This window comes from Artemia franciscana, chromosome 7, assembly GCF_032884065.1.
Source record: "Artemia franciscana chromosome 7, ASM3288406v1, whole genome shotgun sequence".
NCBI classification, from domain to species: Eukaryota; Metazoa; Arthropoda; class Branchiopoda; order Anostraca; family Artemiidae; genus Artemia; species Artemia franciscana.
In genome coordinates, this window is record NC_088869.1 from 19,683,716 (window position 1) to 19,691,882 (window position 8,167).

At 37.0% G+C, this 8,167-nt stretch overlaps 1 protein-coding gene across 1 annotated transcript in view; it reads right to left on the minus strand.

The window, feature by feature from the left end:
• The window catches only part of LOC136029618 (fasciclin-2-like), a 128,590-nt gene that overhangs the window by 63,475 nt on the left and 56,948 nt on the right, over positions 1–8,167 (minus strand). The window lies entirely within an intron of this gene.

Sequence of the window (8,167 nt, forward strand, 5' to 3'; positions counted from 1 at the left end):
GTCATTTTTGCTTTGACGGTGACGTCATTCAAGATATTTAAGACATGCGTTCACGGAAAAATGTTTAATTGTAAAATGACTGAAGAACCTACAATGGCAACAGCCGAGGAAGCTGCTCAAAGAGTCTATGCCAAAAAACTTGCTGCTGATAGAGAAAGTAAGAAAAGAAAGCGTGCCGAGGAATCACAAGAACAGCAAGAAAACAGGCTTGCAGCTGATAGAGAAAGTAAGAAAAGAAAGCGTGCCGAGGAATCACAAGAACAGCAAGAAAACAGGCTTGCGGCTAAAGAACGCAAAACCGCGGAGTTAGATGAAAATCCACTTGGAAAGCGAGAGTCAAAACATATCAAAACTGAAAATGATAGCGATGATGATTGGATTTGGGATTTTGACTTGGATAAGGTCATCAATGCCTACCAGATTTAAGTTAAAAAACAAAAGTTCGGCGATATGTACTTCATAGTGACGCTGAAAAATAAAGAAGAAAAAAAACTGAAAAAATATAAAAAACTAAAAAAAAACTAAAAAGAAAAAACACTCAAAGATAAATTACAGACTGGGACACAAATGACGACCGTCACAGAGGGAATATAAATGACGACCGGGAACCTCAAAGAAAAATTACAGACTGGGACACCCGGACACAAATCACGACCGGGAATATAATGACGACCGGGACACAGGGACACAACTACAACGGGGACGCCGGGGGCACAGGCAGGATATATAATTGACGACTGAGACACAGGGATTGTTTGAATAGAAATTACAGACCGGGACACCGGGACACAAATGACGACCGGGACACTGGGACACAGGGAATATAAATGACGACAGGGACACTCAAAGAGAAATTACAAACTGGGACACCAGGACACAAATGACGACCGGGACACTCAAAGAGAAATTACAAACTGGGACACCAGGACACAAATGACGACCGGGACACAGAGAATATAAATGCTATTTATATGCACAGACAATGGGACAGCGAAGAATGTTGTATATTCGCATGTTTTACGTAGTTAAAAATATATATTTATATCTATCTCTATTCACAGGTGGGACACAGGGACACAGCTACAATGGCGCGTAACTAATATGGCGCGTAACGACTTACGCGCGCGGGGGGGGCTTGGGGGGGTGCGAATCGCCCCACCAACTCGGTGTGAAGCGCCACCCTAACAGCTAGTATATATATATATATATATATATATATATATATATATATATATATATATATATATATATATATATATATATATATATATCTATATTCACAGGTGAGACACAGGGACACAGCTACAATGGCGCATAACTAATACGGCACGTAACGACTCACGCGTGCGAGGGAGCTTGGGGGGCGTGAGCTCCATCCAGTCCAAAGTTTATACATAAATGTTCCATAAAAACTTTATATGCCCCGGGGCATAACTTACAACCCTTACACATTTGCTCTAGGGGATTCAGTCCACCCTAAAGACATTGTTATACGAATTTTGGAATATTGGTAACAAAATGACTACCTCACTATTGCAACTGAATGGGTTTCGGGAAAAGAGTATATCAGGGATGGGGGGGGTAGCTTCTCTCCATCATGTTTGACTCAGGGAACTAGAACTCGAAGCAACATACCCTACCGTGTAATTAACGCCTCTAACAAAATTCCCCGACAATAGAATACAGCTGATCAGTTAAAACTCTTGGCATGTATAATTTGCACTTGGTCCAACTGCGTATTTAAAAAAAATCAATAAATGCTTCTGTCGACAACGGAATTTGCTCAACGGACAATCTTAAAAATCAGTTGCCAAGTCAGAAAATTACTATTCGTTACATGAAACTCTGACAAGACCCGTTTATCGGAAAGCTGAACTGTTTATCTTCATGCTTGATTATGAAGTTTTGACAGCATTTTTGGCAGAAATTTTTTTTCAGCTGGAGGGGTAATCAGAGGTCAGGGGGGCGAACTGGGGTCTAGAGGGAGTAGTTGTCTCCCTGCCCGATAAAAAAATACGTTAGATTTCTTGTGTAGGCGTAATTGTTTACCGAAATCAATTGACTCTTGGTATCTGAATTTTTGCGGCAGAAAATATTTTAAATTTAACTAATTAGTTTTGCTTTTTGATTTTCACAATTTTCAACGAGGCAACACAGACGACATTGTGGTAATGCTCAGGGGTAGATACTAAAGGCCTTATCCAACGGATTTCTTCTGTGAATTAGTTTTTTTTGTTTTTTGGGGGGGGGGGGGTCAGGCACGTACGCAGGAATTTACTCAGGAAGGGAGCCCGAATCTTTCAAATCCCTTATTCTGTGAAAAGTATCAGAATATTATGGGAAAATAAAAGACATAATATTTCGGGGGCGGGCCTGGAGCTCACCCCCTCCTCGTACGTGCCAGGGGGGGGCTACAAAAATCTTATAAAACACATCAAAAATTTGTTAAATTATCAGAGGTGTGATTCTGTTAGTAGAGCGCTCGACTTTATATATATATATATATATATATATATATATATATATATATATATATATATATATATATATATATATATATATATATATATATATATATATATATATATATATATATATATATATATATATATATATATATATATATATATATATATATATATATATACAGCTAACTTTAGATCATCGACTATAGACTAGCTTTATAATTTGTATCATAGCTTGAAATTCACTGTTGTAAAGAAAGAAATTACCGTATTTCCAGAGTTCATATTATTTCTTATTTTAATCTTTAAATCGAGTAATATTTAAGCATGTTTCTTACAATTTAAGATTGTATGCCTGACTGGTGTCATTACTGTAGCTTCCAGTATTCTAATCTTGGTTCGCAGATTTATCTTCCTATCCTTCTAAAGTTTTTACAACTGCGATAAAAATACCCTGGATCTTGGCTACTCTAGTCTAAAAAACATCATCATAATAAGTAATTTAATAAAAAAAACTAGTTTTTTTAACTGAAAGTAAGGAGCGACATTAAAACTTAAAACGAACAGAAATTACTCCGTATATGAAATGGGTTGTCCCCTCCGCAGTCCCACGCTCTTTACGCTAAAGTTTGACTCTTTGCCACAATTCTACTTTTTAAAACAACTAAAAACTTTAGCGTAAAGAGCGTGGGACTGCGGAGGGGACAACCCATTTCATATACCGAGTAATTTCTGTTCGTTTTAAGTTTTAATGTCGCTCCTTACTTTCAGTTAAAAAAACTAGTTTTTTTTATTAAATTTCTGAACGTTTTTGAATTAATGCATGTTTGATTTTGGCTCTCCGCGCATAAATTATTGAAATGAAATTAGTATATTAATTTTTCTTTGGCTAAATGGCTTTCTCTTAGTTTTGATCAGACGATTTTTGAGAAATAAGGGGTGGGGAAGGAGGCCTAGCTGCCCTCCAATTTTTCGGTTACTTAAAAAGGCTACTAGAACTTGTAATATTCAACGAACGTTTTTATTAGTAAAAAATATACGTAACTTAAGAATTAACTTACGTAACAAACTTTTATATTCTTATATTTTTATTATGTGTACGAGGGGGTTTGTACCCTCGTTAATACCTCGCTCTTTACACTAAATCGTAAGTTTTGTTCCAATTCTTTAAGAATGACCCCTGAATCAAATAGGCCGTAGAATAAATAGTTGAAATCACTAAAAATATTTTAGCATAAAGAGCGAGGTATTTATCTCCTCCTAAATACCTCGCTCTTTATGCTAAAGTATTTTTAGAACCCTTCATATGGGTAATAATCTCTGTTTGTTTTAAATTTCAATGCTATTCCTTACTTTCATTTGAAAAAAAGTTTTCATGTTTATTTTTTCATTGTTTTTTTTTATAGTAATGCTAGAAAATCCTGCGCCCTTTTCATTGAATTTTTTTCCCCCATGGCATATTTCTCCAAGGAAAGATCCTCCCACATAGCCCCCTCCCTCAACCCTACCCCCAAAACCAAAAAAATCACCCTGAAAACGTCTGTACACTTCCCAATAACCATTATTATATGTAAACACTGGTTGAAGTTTGTAACTTGCAACCCCTCCCCCAGGGACTGTGGGGGAGTAAGTCATCCCCAAAAACATAGTTATTAAGATTTTCGACTATGCCAAACAAAATGGCTATCTCAAAATTTTGATCCGTTGACTTTAAGAAAAAAATGAGCGTGGGAGGGGTTCTAGATGCCCTCCAATTTTTTTGGTCACTTAAAAAGGGCACTAGAACTTTTCATTTCCGTTAGAATGAGAATGTAGAAAAAACGCCTGTATACTTCCCAATAACCATTACTATATGTAAGCACAGGTCAAAGTTTGTAACTTATTGCCCCTCCCACGGGGACTGTGGGGGAGTAAGTCGTCCCCAAAGACATAGTTATAAGGTTTTTCGACTACGCTGAATAAAATGGCTATCTCAGAATTTTGATCCGTTGACTTTGGGAAAATAATTAGCGTGGGAGGGGGCCTAGGTGCCCTCCAATTTTTTTGATCACTTAAAAAGGGCACTAGAACTTTTCATTTCCGTTAGAATGAGCCCTCTTGCAACATTCTAGGACAACTGGGTCGATACGATCACCCCTGGGAAAAAAAAAAAAAAAAAAAAAAAAAAAACAAATAAACACGCACCCGTGATTTGTCTTCTGGCAAAAAATGCAAAATTCCACATTTTTGTAGATAGGAGCTTGAAACTTCTACAGTAGGGCTCTCTAATACGTTGAATCTGATGGTGTCATTTTCGTTAAGATCCTACGACTTTTAGGGGGTGTTTCCCCCTATTTTCCTAAATAAGGCAAATTTTCTCAGGCTCGTAACTTTTGATGGCTAAGATTAAACTTGATGAAACTTATATATTTAAAATCAGCATTAAAATGCGATTCTTTTGATGTAGCTATTTATATCAAAATTCAATTTTTTAGAGTTTTGGTTACAATTGAGCCGGATGTCCACTCCGCAATCCCTCGCTCTTTACGCAAAAGTTTGACTCTTTGCCACAATTTTGCTTTTTAAAACAATTAAAAGCTTTAGCGTAAAGAGTGAGGGATTGCGGAGGGGACAACCCATTTCATGTACGGAGTAATTTATGTTCGTTTTAAGTTTTAATGTCGCTCCTTACTTTCAGTTAAAAAACCTAGTTTTTTTATGTAATATACAAAGAGGCTGCTTCCTCATCAACGCCCCGCTCTTTACGCTAAGGTTTTTTTACTGTTATGTTTAAACGTTATTAAAACTTATAAATTAGCTTACGTAAAGAAGTTTTGTATTCTCGTGTTTTTATTACATATATGAGGGGGTTCGCCCCCTCGTCAGTACCTCGCTCTTTACATTAAAGCTTAGATTTTGTCCCAATTCATTAAGAATGACCCCTGGATCACCAAAGCCGTAAAATAAATAGTTGAAATTACTAAAAATACTTTAGCGTAAAGATCGGGGTATTAGGAGGAGGTGAGCTCCTCATGTGGATAATAATTTCCGTTCGTTTTAAGTTTTAATGCTGCTCTTTACTTCCAGCTGAAAAAAACTTTTTCATATTTCTTTTTTCATTGTTTTTTTTTAATAATGCTAGTAAATCCTGCGCTCCCTTCATGGAAATTTTCTTCTACCATGACAAATTCCTCGATGGAAAGCTCCCCCAGCCTATCCCCCTATTATCAACCCCTCCTCCCAACCAAAAAAATCCTACTGAAAACGCCTACACACTTCCCAATAATCATTACTATATGTAAGCACTGGTCAAATTTTGTAACTTGTAGCCCCTCCCCCAGGGACTTTGGGGGAGTAAGTCATCTCAAAGACATAGTTTTTATGGTTTTTGACTATGTTGAACAAAATGGCTATCTCAAAATTTTGATCCGTTGACTTTAGGAAAAACATAAGCGTGGGAGGGGGCCTAGATGCCCTCCAATTTTTTTGGTCACTAAAAAAGGGCACTAGAACTTTTCATTTCCATTAGAATGAGCCCTCTTGCGACATTCTAGGACCACTTGGTCGATACGATGACCCCTGAAAAAAAAAAAAAAAAAAACAAATAAACACGCACCCGTGATTTGTCTTCTGGCAAAAAATACAAAATTCCACATTTTTGTAGATAGGAGCTTGAAACTTTTACAGTAGTGTTCTCTGAGACGCTGAATCTGATGGTGTCATTTTCGTTAAGATCGTACGACTTTTAGGGGGTGTTTCCTCCTATTTTCCTAAATAAGGCAAATTTTCTCAGGCTCGTAACTTTTGATGGGTAAGACTAAACTTGATGAAACTTATATATTTGAAATCAGCATTAAAATGCGATTCTTTTGATGTAGCTATTGATATCAAATTGATACCCAGGGTCCAACAACGCTCCAAAAAGGTAATTATCTTTCCTATATGTTCGCTTTTGGCTAACCCTAGAAACTATTCCCCAAAACCCTCAGTGTAAGGGTTGTAAGTTATGCCCTGGGTGCACATAAGGCTTATATAGAAAGGGTGATCATATAAACTTTGGAGGGGGCTCAATCTTCCGGTATTCTTCTTAAGATTCAGAGTGATCGGAGTGTTGATACCCCCCCACTGCTCCTCGTATTTTCCTGAAATAAACCTGATAGAAATTTTGAGCCGGCCATTTCTTGTCATAGAGACTTCAAAAATGTTTCGTTCGATTGGAAATGGAAAGGGCTATTCCCTTTTAATAGTCAAAGTGAATATAGGGCAACAAGCTCCCCCAGACCCATAAATTCCCATGATATAAGCGTTTGGTTCAGCGTAGTTGAAAAGTCTGGAAATTTTGTCTTTTAGGATGACAACCCTCCTCCATATGACCTCAGCGCAAGGGTTGAAAGTTATGCCCCGAGGGCTTATAAGGTTTATGTGAAAAGCATGGTCGTAGAAACTCTGGAGGGGGCTTATTTGATTGGAAATCAGATGTTCTAGTGTCCTTTGTATGAGTCAAAGTGATCGGGGGTTGTCCCCCTACGTCGAATTTTCCACAAATGCATGCGATACAAATTTTGAGATAGCAATTTATTCAAAAATAGTCCAAAGATCATATAATAAGGTATTAGGGGTTGATAAAATTCCCCAGAATCTGAGGGTAGGGGTTGTTAGTAATGCCCCAAGGGTATACAAGGTTTTTATGGCACTTGGTATTAACCAAGTGACATATAGCATACGCAGATTCTCTCGGTCTGTCTGTCGGTCCTGGTTTTGTTACTTTAGGCACTTCAAGGTAAGCTAGGACGATGAAATTTGGCGGGCGTATCAGGGACCCGACCAGATTTATTTATTTATTTATTTTCTTTATTTTCCTCAAAAAAAGGAGGAGTACGCTACAATATAATATAAAGAAAAAACAAATGATAACACTTACAATCAAAACCTATCAAATACTGATCAAATACTTAAAAAAAAAGATACAAAAACACTTGCTAAATAGATTAGCCTATAAATAATGAAGAGCCAGAACTGTTACTAAAAAACGGAAATAAATTGTGACCTAAAAGGTTAATTTTCGCCTTATCTTCAAATGTTTTATATTTTTTCTTTATACAGACTACAGTATCCTTCACATTAAGCTTTTAAACAATCTCAGTGTTACTAAAAGAAAGGGGGAAACCAAGTAAAAAATTACAAAATTTAAAATAAGAAACTTTAATGGGCGAAAGATCAGTAGGTCTGAAGAGGAGGGACGGGAAAAATACGTGAGGCAGAGCAACAGCGCTATACATACGACCAAGGACGTCCCGGCGGTAAAGACCCCGAAAACGAATTAAAAGACCGAATGCCTTGCGTAGTTTCATCTGAAAATGCTGAACCAGTACTGGTTTGAAATCTCTTTTCGAAGCAGCATAAGGTAATCCCAAAGAAGTGACTATTGGCGACGACTGAAAAATAGCACCATTGCCGCAATCGAGAGTCGCCCTGACATTATCCTCTAAACAATTTACAACAAAAAATTGACATTTTCAAAACTGATTGAAAGGCCCAAACCTTTTAAACAATTAATTAAAATATTAAAATTAGAAGCAAGACTAGACTTGGACCGGCTTAGAAGGATAATGTCATCAGCATATGCAATGTAAGACAGATTTCGAGATAATGAAACAAAAGAGCAGGAAAGAGAATTAAGGGCAGTAGCTAAACAAGAATTGACTATATAAGGCGAAATAATT